Source organism: Bos grunniens, chromosome 18, assembly GCF_055505025.1.
Source record: "Bos grunniens cultivar Pamir isolate PY7600 chromosome 18, Bosgru_T2T1.0, whole genome shotgun sequence".
Lineage (NCBI taxonomy): Eukaryota > Metazoa > Chordata > Mammalia > Artiodactyla > Bovidae > Bos > Bos grunniens.
Window position 1 is genome coordinate 66,048,483 of NC_141182.1, and position 11,287 is coordinate 66,059,769.

The following is an 11,287-nucleotide window of genomic DNA, read 5'->3' on the forward strand; positions in this document are numbered from 1 at the left end:
GCGCCTTTCCCCTCCTACCCGCGCCAGGGCGGGCCCGCGACGGGTCCGGTCCCCGCTCCCTGGGCTGGGGTCGGCCCCAGGGTTCCGGGCTCCGTCTGCCCGCCCGGCGCCCAGCCTTCGCCTCTAGCCCGGGGCTTCAGAGAAGTGCATTGGGGCAGAGATGTCCTTTCGCCGCATCTACTAATTCAGTTATTTATGGCGATCAGTGTGGGTTCGCCGACATTTATTTTCGCCTACGGCTTTCATCCGAGGACATCATTATTGTGCAGCCCTATTTTTGTGTACTGCATCAGTTCAGTTCAGTCGCTCAGTCGTGTCCGACTCTTTGCGACCCCATGAATCGCAGCACGCCAGGCCTCCCTGTCCATCACCATCTCCCGGAGTTCACTCAGACTCACGTCCATCGAATCAGTGATGCCATCCAGCCATCTCATCCTCTATCGTCCCCTTCTCCTCCTGGCCCCAATCCCTCCCAGCATCAGAGTCTTTTCCAATGAGGCAACTCTTCGCATGAGGTGGCCAAAGTACTGGAGTTTCAGCTTTAGCATCATTCCTTCCAAACAACACCCAGGGCTGATCTCCTTTGTGTACTGCATAGATTGACGAAATAATTCTATGCCATCCCTTCTTTGTTGTTTTTAAGAAAAATATGTTCAAATTCAGATAAGGGCAACTCAGTATCAATTAACAGTACAGTTATTTACTTAGAAATCTAAACAGAAAAAAAAAAAAAGAAATCTAAACAGAAGCTACACATTTTTGGATTTGATATGACAATTAGTTAAGGATTTTTTGATGGATTAGGACTGCGAATGAACGTATGTGTTGTGGAAAAATCACCATACAAAAATAATATAACAAGCAGTTAGAAAGTATGCTTTGAAAAGGTCGCAGTTTTGTGTATGTATATAAAACAATCCAAAAAGAAATCATTCATGTATATACAAAAAATAATAAGTTGCCATACTTCCAGCATGAATGTGTGTATGCGGGGGGTGGGGGGGGGGGGTTGGTGATCCTCAGAGTAAGCCCAGGCAGGACATGTCTGGGAGGCCTAGGAGACCAGGCTCAATCCCTACACAGCCAAAGTCAAGGTTAAGGAAACAATTCTCAAAGAATCTCGCCCAATATTTATACCTTTTTGCCTTCATATTGGTGATCCTAGGGTTTTTTTTAATTGAAATACAATTTATTTACAATATTGCCTTAGTTTCAGGTGTGCGTGCCTGCTGAGTCACTTCATTTGTGTTCGACTCTTTGCAACCCCATGGACTGTAGCTCGCCAGGCTCCTCTGTCCATGGGATTCTCTGAGCAAGAATACTGGAGTGGGTCACCATGCCCTCCTCCAGGGCATCTGACTCAGGGATCAAGATGATAGTTTACGGTGAACAATGTTGGATTCGTGATATCCGAAGATAAAGATTTAGCTTCGGGACCAGGGACCAGGCTTCAGACAGTCAGACTTCGTGTGGCAGAAGTTTTATTACCGTGAAGGACAGAGAAAGCTTCTGACGGAGACATCAGAAGGGGGATGAAGAGTGCCCGCTGGCTAGGCTTCCGGGTCTCCCGCATTGGCCGGCGGGTTCTTTACTACTGGCTCCATCTGGGACGCCCTTAGTTTCAGGTGAAAACCAAAGTGATTCGGTTATTTTTTTCAGATTCCTTCCCTCAATAGGTTATTATAAGATACTAACTATAGTTCCCTGTGCTATACAGTAGATCCTGTTGCTTATCTATTTTATACATTGTAGTTTGAATCTGCTAATCCCATATTCCTAAATCATCCCTGCCTCCCTCTCTTCCCCCTTTGGTAACCGTAAGTTTGGTGCCAAACCAAACGCCAGTGCTACCCTCAACTCCAACTCCTCTCACAGTACTGCCTGTCTGGGTTCCTAGCGTTTCCACTCTTTGCCTGGTGCAGGCCAAGTCTTCACTGGTGTCTGGATTCCCCTCATATCCTACCTGTGACTGGATAGCATGTCCTGCCAGCATCATGCCGACCCCTACCTAGAATGCACCCGTCTCTGCCTGCCTGACAGCCAGCATCTCTTACAGTGATCCTGTCATCAGCCTCCCTGCTGTCCTTTTTCCCAACTCAATTTACCCATAGCAGCCAGAGGGTTCTCCTGCCCCTTGCCTCCTTTACTCAAAAGTTTCAAGGGCTGCCGCTCTCTCAGTGGGGAAAGACCATACTGTAGCCTGAGAGGTGGCCAGGTCAGCTCAGTTGCCTTTCTGAGCTCATCATCCACATCTTTCTCTCTGCCTCAGCTCCAGCCACACCGGTCCTCTCCCTGGTGCTCACATGCACAGTACACTTCCACCTCAGGGCCTTTGCACATGCTCTTCCCCCTTGCCCGGAGTATGTTTCCACCAGATACATGCTCAGCTCTTTCCTTCTTCTAAGTCTTTGTTCTACCTGGCACACACTAGGTACTTAGTGAACATTCATTGGCTGAAAACTAGTCAGTTGATTGTTGGTCCCAACTTTTCACCGCCTTTCCTGAAGAAGGGTTACACGTCCTGACGTGTTGCTAGTGACTTGCAAAGTATCCCTGTGCAGGTGGGAAGGAGGCATATATATGTGACATATATATGTGTGTGTGTGTGTGTGTGTAATATACATCAGTTCAGTTCAGTCGCTCAGTCATGTCTGACTCTGCGACCCCATGGACTGCAGCACATCAAGCTTCCCTGTTCATCACCAACTCCCAGAGCTTACTCAAACTCATGTCCATCGAATTGGTGATGCCATCCAACCATCTCATCCTCTGTGGTCCCCTTCTCCTCCTGCCTTCAATCTTTCCCAGCATCAGGGTCTTTTCCAATGAGTCAGTTCTTCGCATCAGGTGGCCAAAGTATTGGAGTTTCAGCTTCAGCATCAGTCCTTCCAATGAATATTCAGGACTGATTTCCTTTAGGATAGACTGGTTTGATCTCCTTGCAGTCAAAGGGCCTCTCAAGAGTCTTCTCCAACACCACAGTTCAAAAGCACCAATTCTTCAGCACTCAACTTTCTTTATACATAAATGTCTATATTTGCATATGGGTGGTGCAGTGGTAAAGAATCCACCTGCCAATGCAGGAGACACACAAGAGACGTGGGTTGAATCCCTGAGTCAGGAAGACCCCCCTGGAGGAGGAAGTGGCAACCTACTCCAGTATTCTTGTCTGGGAAATCCCATGGACAGAGGAGCCTGGTGGGCTATAGTCCATAGGGTCACAAAAAGTCAGACACGACTGAGCACTGAGCACTTACACATTTTTTTCCAGGTCGGGAAACCCAATTCAAAAGCAAAGAGTTAACCAGAAAGCAGAGCATTTCTCCTAGAATCATGTGCTGTTTGAAAACAGAAAGATTCGTAAAGGATGAACTACATCCCTCCACGTTTGGCAGAGACTAGGAACAAGACTCACTTAAAGCAGCTGTAGGAGAACCAGGAGAGAGACGTGGAATACATGGCCCTTGAGGAAACACTGTTTCCAGACAATGGGAGCAAGAACAATACGCTTGGGGGAAAAGTTAATTAGGACTGTCCTTCCTTCTTCCTCTATTCAGTGACATCAGGGAAGTCATACTCAAGAGGGATCATACAAATATGTCGAGACTACAGAAATATGAATAGAGCTCGGCCTTAAAACCATGAACAAATTCTCTCAGGAGACACATCTTACAAATATCTGAGTGTAGGAGAAAGACTGCCTATCAGTACATTTTAGAACTTATACAGGAGAAAAATCCTATAAATATACAGGCACAAACTATCCATTACTGTGCATGAGAGAAGTTATACTTATGAGACATTTCATATTTGCAGTGAATTCAAGAAATTATTTTCAAGGAGTGACTGCTCTATGCTACAAGGTTCTGTAAAGAAACCCTACAACATACTCATCAAGGAAAAGTTTCATGCTATTCTCCTTTAGTCAACATCACGGCAAACACACTGGAGAGAAACCTATGGATATATGCATTGTGGGAAAGGCTTTAAACATAGCTCAGCACTATGATGCGACATCAGAGGACTCATACTGGGAAAACCCTATACAAGTACACAGCGTAGAAGAATCTTCGGGAGGTGTTCTCCCTTTATGCAACACAAGAGGACTCATACTGGAGAACAGAATAGAGGCAAGGTTGGCTGACTTTCGATTACGGCTTTCATGTTGTTTGACACCAGGAAACTCAGAGATTAGAGAAACTCACTGAACATAATTAATATGGAAAAGCTGTTGCTTGGAATTTCATTCGATGTGACAACATAAAGAAACCAAAAACAAGGCAGAATCCACAAGTTATCTTTGACCCATAAATAGGCTGTTGTTGTTGTTTAATCACTAAGTCATGTTTGACTCTTTGTGACCCCATGGATTGTAGCCAGGCTCCTCTGTCCATTTGATTATCCAGGCAAGAATACTGGAGCCAGTTGCCATTTTCTCCTCCAGGCATCTTCCTGATGCAGGGATCAAACCCGAGTCTCCTTCATTGGCAGGTGGATTATTCACCATTGAGCCACTATGGAAGCCCTGAATGTAATATGACTGCACCTGTAGCTCCCCATAGTCACAGACGATGAAGTATGAGCAGTTATGCCCCATATATGCCCTTGATTTGCTGTAGAAACATCATTTAGTGGGACTTAGGGTCTAAGCCTCAGGGACAATGTCTCATAGAAATGATGCTATAGATAATAAAATGTAAATGTTATCAGTGGCAACACCCTATTTTTTGTATCATATAAAAGCCAGAGAACCATCAAATTGAAGTGTCATGCAAAGATCATTGATCTTTTAGTATCACAGGGATTAATATATGTACAATTTTATACTAATCACAGAAGAGAGCTGAAAAATATGCCATCCATTTCTTTCTTGCATAGTCCTGTCACATCAGACAAATTACAGTTTTATACTAACTCACGAATGTTTCACAAATGGCATTCTATTACTAAGTTTAAGAGAGGAATCATAAAGAGTTGTCTGCATCTTCGTGTTTCCAGGGGCACAGCCAGTGTCCAGGCAGGACTAAACAGACATACCCATGTGCTCTGCAGCCCACAGGCCACACGAGAGAGAAGCCCTTGTGCCCCAGAGAAGACCCAGTGCAGCCAAAAACAAGTAAATAAACACAATTTTAAAAAGGAAAACACAAACTAAAAAGGGCAGAGGATTTGAATAGACATTTAACCAAAGACAAACAGATGGTCAACAGGCACCTGAAAAGACGTTCAGCATCATGAGTCACCAGGGACGTGAAAATCAGAGCCACAAGATGTCATCTCACACTTGTCAGAATGACCGTTATCAGAAAGACAACAAATAGTAAGTGTTGGCAAAGACGTGGAGAAAAGGGAACACTCATCCACCGTGGCTGGGAATGTAAATCAGTGTAGGCACTGTGGAAAACAGTGTGGCTGCTAAGTCACTTCAGTCGTGTCCGACTCTGTGCAACCCCATAGACAGCAGCCCACCAGGCTCCCCCGTCCCTGGGATTCTCCAGGCAAGAACACTGGAGTGGGTTGCCATTTCCTCCTCCAATGCATGAAAGTGAAAAGTGAAAGTATGGAGGTGCCTCAAAAAATTAAATCAGGGAATTTCCTGGTGGTCCACTGGTTAGGATTCAGTGCTTTCACTGCCATGGTCCAGGTTCAATCCCTGGTTGGGAAACTAATATCCCATAAGCCACCTGGCATGGACAAAAAAATAAATAAAAAATAAAAAGTCTATTTCTGGGTATTTATCCGAAGAAAATAAAAACACTAATTTGAAAAGACACATGCAGCCCTATGTTCATTGCAGCATTATTTACAATGGACAAGATGTGGTCCAGATCTCTGCTGCTAGCAAGTCCGGCATTTTCCAGCACCAGCTGCTCTCCAGGGGCACGTGGCCCTACAACCCAACTGGAGGAGAGGGTTCTGGGGCCGATGAGTTTCCCCCAAGCTGACTTTTGTGCCCACCACTGAGAAGAGTCAGCTCCAGATGCCAACAGTGAGCCACCCTTTTCCAGCTTTTATCAGAGGCAGGACATGGATACGTGCATCAACCCTAGCCAACAGGGCCTGAGAAAGTCTATGGAAAGAGGGCTCGAGAAGATAATGAATTCCTTCCTTGTGGTTGGCAAGGAATAGCTCCTCAAAGCTGTTCGCATCCTAATAGCTGGAGCCAGTGACTGTTTCATTACAGGGCAAAGAGCTCTTTGCAGGTGCAATTAAGTTTTATGGCTTTGAGATAAGATTATCTTGGGGCCGATGTAATCGCAGTTGTCCTTGTTTAAGAAGCAGCAGGAGAGGGGCTTCCCTGGTGGTCTAGTGGTTAAGAATCTGCCTGTCAATGCAGGGAATGCAGGTTTGATCCTTGGTTGGGGAACTAAGATCGTACACGGTGCGGAGCAACGAAGCCGACAAATCACAGCTTCTGAAGCCGCGTGCTCCAGTGCCTGCATGCCACAGTTGAGAATCTGTACACTGCAGTGAAAGATCCTGAATGATGGAAGGAAGATCCCGCATGTGGCAACTAAGACCTAACACAGCAAATACAGAAAAAAAGTAAGAACCCTCCAATTCTTCAAAAAAAAAAAAAGAAAAGAAGCAGGAGAATCAGAGTCAGTGGAGGCAATGTGATGATGAAACAGAGGTCAGAGTCAGAGAGAGACTCATAGATGATACACCACTGGCAGGAAGTCTCTAGAAGCTGGAAAAGGCAAAGAAACTGGTTCTCCCCTAGAGACTCCAAAGAAGGCAGCACTGCCAACATGTTTATTTTGCCCGGAAACGTCTATTTCCCTTCTGATCTTCACAGCTGTGGGATGATACATTTTTGCTGTTTCAAGCCACAAAATTTGTGGCAATTTGTTACAGTGTCAAAGGAAACAAACACTCCCTGGTGCCAATATCTTCAGCCAAACGTTGTATGCTTCAAGCGATGCATGAAACAACCACCTGAGACCATGAGGACAGGAACCTCTGGAAAAACCAAGACAATATACTGAGGGGCGATGAGCAGGCAATGGAGAGTGCCTGCAACCACCCCAGGAGCTCTTGCCTCTGAAATGCATGTGATGTAAGATAATGTATGGTGGCACATTCTGCAACTTGTGGCCAAAAAAAAAAAACCCATCTTGCACAATAATTCTTTCTTGTTCCCAACCAACTTCTGCTCTGCAATCTCATTTAGTCATGCTGAGCCAATTCAGCCATAGACTTGGCTCCTGCCGCTGTGCTCAGTTGTGTCCGACCCTTTGCAGCCCCATGGACTAGCCCACCAGGCTCATCTGTCCAGGGAATTTCCCAGGCAAGAATGAGTTGCCATTTCCCATGCCAGGGGAGCTTCCCGACCCAGGGATTGAACTCTTACATCTCCTGCTCTGGCAAGTGGATTCTTTACCACTAGCGCCACCTGGGAAGCCCCTTAGGGACTCCTAGAAGAAGTCATCCCAGGTAATCAGGTTGTACAGGCTCAGGCTGACCCTTGCTTACCCGATTCAAAGTCCTTTCTCAGGAGGTGGACACACCACAAGGAGCAAAGACTCACTGTGGTAAGCAAGATGGGCCAAGCTACCTCAGCTGCAGTCTCAGAGGCACTGCCAAGGGGCTACAGAGGACACAGATAGACATTGCAGGCTCCAAGGATACGATGTGCTAGTACACGGGACCAAGGGCATATGGTGGATTCATCAAGTTACACACGCAGACGTGGGTGCAGTATCCCCCTGAGTCTTCATAGTGGGTTACAGGAGTCCTCTCTGGATGGGAAAAAAAAAAAAAGTGCTTGAAAAAAGCCACACTCTTCAATTTGAAAAAATTGTGCCAACTTGCTGAAAAGATGAAACCCCTGCAGCCAGCACCACACACACAAGAAAAGTTATATGATTATTACCGCATGCTGTTGATGGCTTTGAAGTCTAAATTTACAGGAAAGAAACGAATTTTTTGGCACTTGTACTTTTGGGTGCATTTCTTAGAGAAAATGAGTTTGAATCCAAGTAGTTTCCCAGTGAGGATGGTGGTGAGTTCCATCACATTTTCAAGAGGAAAGAAGCATAGAGCCAAGTCCAGGGACCAGGCGCCCACTGTGGTCCTGTAATCCCACTTGCTCTTGTATTGAGCCCAGTGATGGTCTGCGACTTATAGTTGGCCTTCCCAACCTGGAGCACGATATTCATCTTCATTTATACAATTTTACTTGTAATTCTTTCCAGAAACGTATCTTCCTGTAGATTCCTTGCATTTCCCAACAAATTAATCCTAGACATCTGTCTTTATGCTTCATCTGTGAATCTCCTTTTCAATATATTTGTTTGTAAAGATTTTGTATGTTACATGTGTGTTGATTCACGTACCTTTATTTCTTTATTGCCTCATTTACTGCAATCTTGTTTTTTTTAATTTCCAATTGGATTTTGTATATACAATAATGTTGTGCTCAGATGCTCAGTTGTGTCCGACTCTTTGCAGCCCCTTGGACTGTAGCCCACTGGGCTTCTCTGTCTGTGGAATTTTCCAGGCCAAGAACACTGGAATGGTTACCATTTCCTCCTCCAGGGGATCTTCCTGACCCAGAGATTGAACCCAAGCCTCTTACATTTCCTACATTGGCTGGCAGATTCTTTACCAGTATTACATGGGAAGCCCAAGTATTCTATTGTTGCCTATTTGTTAAAGCATTTTTATATTTTCTTCTCCAGTAGTTACAGCCCTTAGATCTGTTTCCTATCTTACTTGTGATAATAAGAACACCAGGAAATCTTAAACTTAAGGTTGCTGAGAGCAGATATCATCTTCTGTTTTGGATGTGTACATCAATCCATGGCTATTGAACAGAAGAGTGAACAGGCAAGAGAATGAAGAAAGGTCAGATTTCATGGGAGAGGAAAAGGTCAATTTCCTAAGGTAAAGAGAAATGTAGAAATTGGTGGTATTCAGAACCATAAAGAAGGCTGAGTGCTGAAGAACTGATGATTTCAAACTGTGGTGCTGGAGAAGACTCAAGAGTCCCTTGGACTGCAAGATCAAACCAGTCAATCTTAAAGGAAATCATCCCTGAATATACATTAGAAGGACCGATGCTGAAGCCGAAGCTTCAATATTTTGGCCACCTAATGCAAAGAGCTGACTCCCTGGAAAAGGCCCTGATGCTGGGAAGGATTGATGGCAGGAGGAGAAGGGGACAACAGAGGATGAGATGGCTGGATGGCATCACTGACTCGATAGACATGAGCTTGAGCAAGCTCCGGGAGTTGGTGATGCACAGAGGAGCCTGGTATGCTGCAGTCCATGGGGTTGCAAGAGTTGGACATGACTGAGAAACTGAATAACAAAAGGACTAGCAGTAAGCAGGTTGTTGGCTTATTCTTTGTCTACCCTCCAGTGGCCAGGAAGGGTGACACACTCCTACACTGATGAGAGCAACAGAGAAAGTAAGAGTCTGGTCCTGGGTGACACTGGCAGCTTAACCCATCCCAGGACATTCATTTTTGAGGAAACGGTGTTTATGATAGCTAAATTTTCATTTACGGCCAAACACACCCTATAGGATACAGGGTACAAAGCTATTGAAAGGGATACCAAACCCGACTTACTGGTTTGTCCAGTTTCTGTGGACTTCCCACACTCCTCTTTGAAACAGATCACTTCTGGAAGCTGCATGTGGTCTGTCTCTGCTCAGACCTCAGATTCTTTACCTTTCCTCCATGTGCTACACCCAGTCTGGATTATCTTGATTTTGAACTCACCCTTTATCTTGGGGAGAACAGGCATAGAACAAATGTGTAGTAGTCACGACCCCAAAGTCTGTTTGGGGAACCAGTTATGACACTAATAATTTACAGTTAATGTGCTGATTGATTTATTCCTGCTTCTCCAAGCTGAAGTTTCAAGCTCTGAGGAGTTCTGAGAAGTGTCCTAGATGCTCATGTTTTAAAGACAAAACATACATCTTTCTTCCTCTTCTTTTTTTAAATGAGTTTTAAACACATGTTCCCCTTCACATGAAACACTCTGAGATGTTCTGTGTGATGAACTAAGACAATAATGATGAGTGGAGACCAAATCACAGGTCCATTGTTGAGTGGACTGAATGCCACCAGCTGCTATAGTGATTTGGTCAATATATAGTTTCATATCTCTTATTCAACCAATAGGACACTGTTGATTTTAAAAGCATATGAAAGAATACTATTTCAACAATTCAGTATCTCAGTAAACATGCTTGTTAAACTATATAAAGTATACAAAGAGAGATGAAGTGCAAATTAAACCCTGCAATTGAATGAAACTATTATTGCTTATCTAGCTGTTTTCATAAATGATCCACAATGCCTTTTCTGCAATTCTAAAACCTTTTCTAATGAAGAAAGTTTCTTCCCCTATTATGCATCTGCAAAATTTAGCTGAAATGACAAGGCTGTGTAGGGCTTCCCAGGTAGCTCAGTGCGTAAAGAATCTTCCTGCAATGCAGGAGACACGGGTTTGATCCCTGGGTTGGGACAATCCCCTGGAGGAAGAACCGTCAACTTCTCTCCAGTATTCTTGCCTAGAGAACCCCATGGACAAAGGAGCCTGGTGGGTTACAGTCCATAGGATCACAAAGAGTCAAACACGACTGAAGTGACTGAGCACAACACAGCTATTTACAGTTTTTCTCCAATTTAGTGTGACCCCTTATATATTTTGCTACAGATACACCCAGATGCTGCCCCAGACCTGTTGGGGATGTCACATGTGATATGGTGTGTTCACCTTCCTATACTGCTAAAATTCAAATGCTTATGAATTCCAAAATACTTCTGGCTCTGAAGGTTTTGAACAAGGGGTTAGGGCCCTGTATGCAAACAGGATGCATAACATTTTTTTTTTTTTAATTGGAGGCTAATTACAATATTGTGGTGGGTTTTGCCATACATTGACATGAATCAGCCATGAGCACATGTGTTCCCCATCCTGAACCCCGCTCCCACCTCCCTCCCCATCCCATCCCTCAGGGTCATCCCAGTGCACCAGCCCTGAGAACCCTGTCTCATGCATCGAACCTGGACTGGCGATCTATTTCACATATGGTAATATACATGTTTCAATGCTATTCTCTCAAATCATCCCACCCTCGCCTTCTCCCACAGAGTCCAAAAGTCTGCTCTTTACATCTGTGTCTCTTTCACTGTCTCACATATAGGGTCATCGTTACCATCTTTCTAAATTCCATATGTATGCATTAATATACTGTATTGGTGTTTTTCTGACTTACTTCACTCTGTGTAATAGGCTCCCATTTCATCCACCTCATTAGAACTGA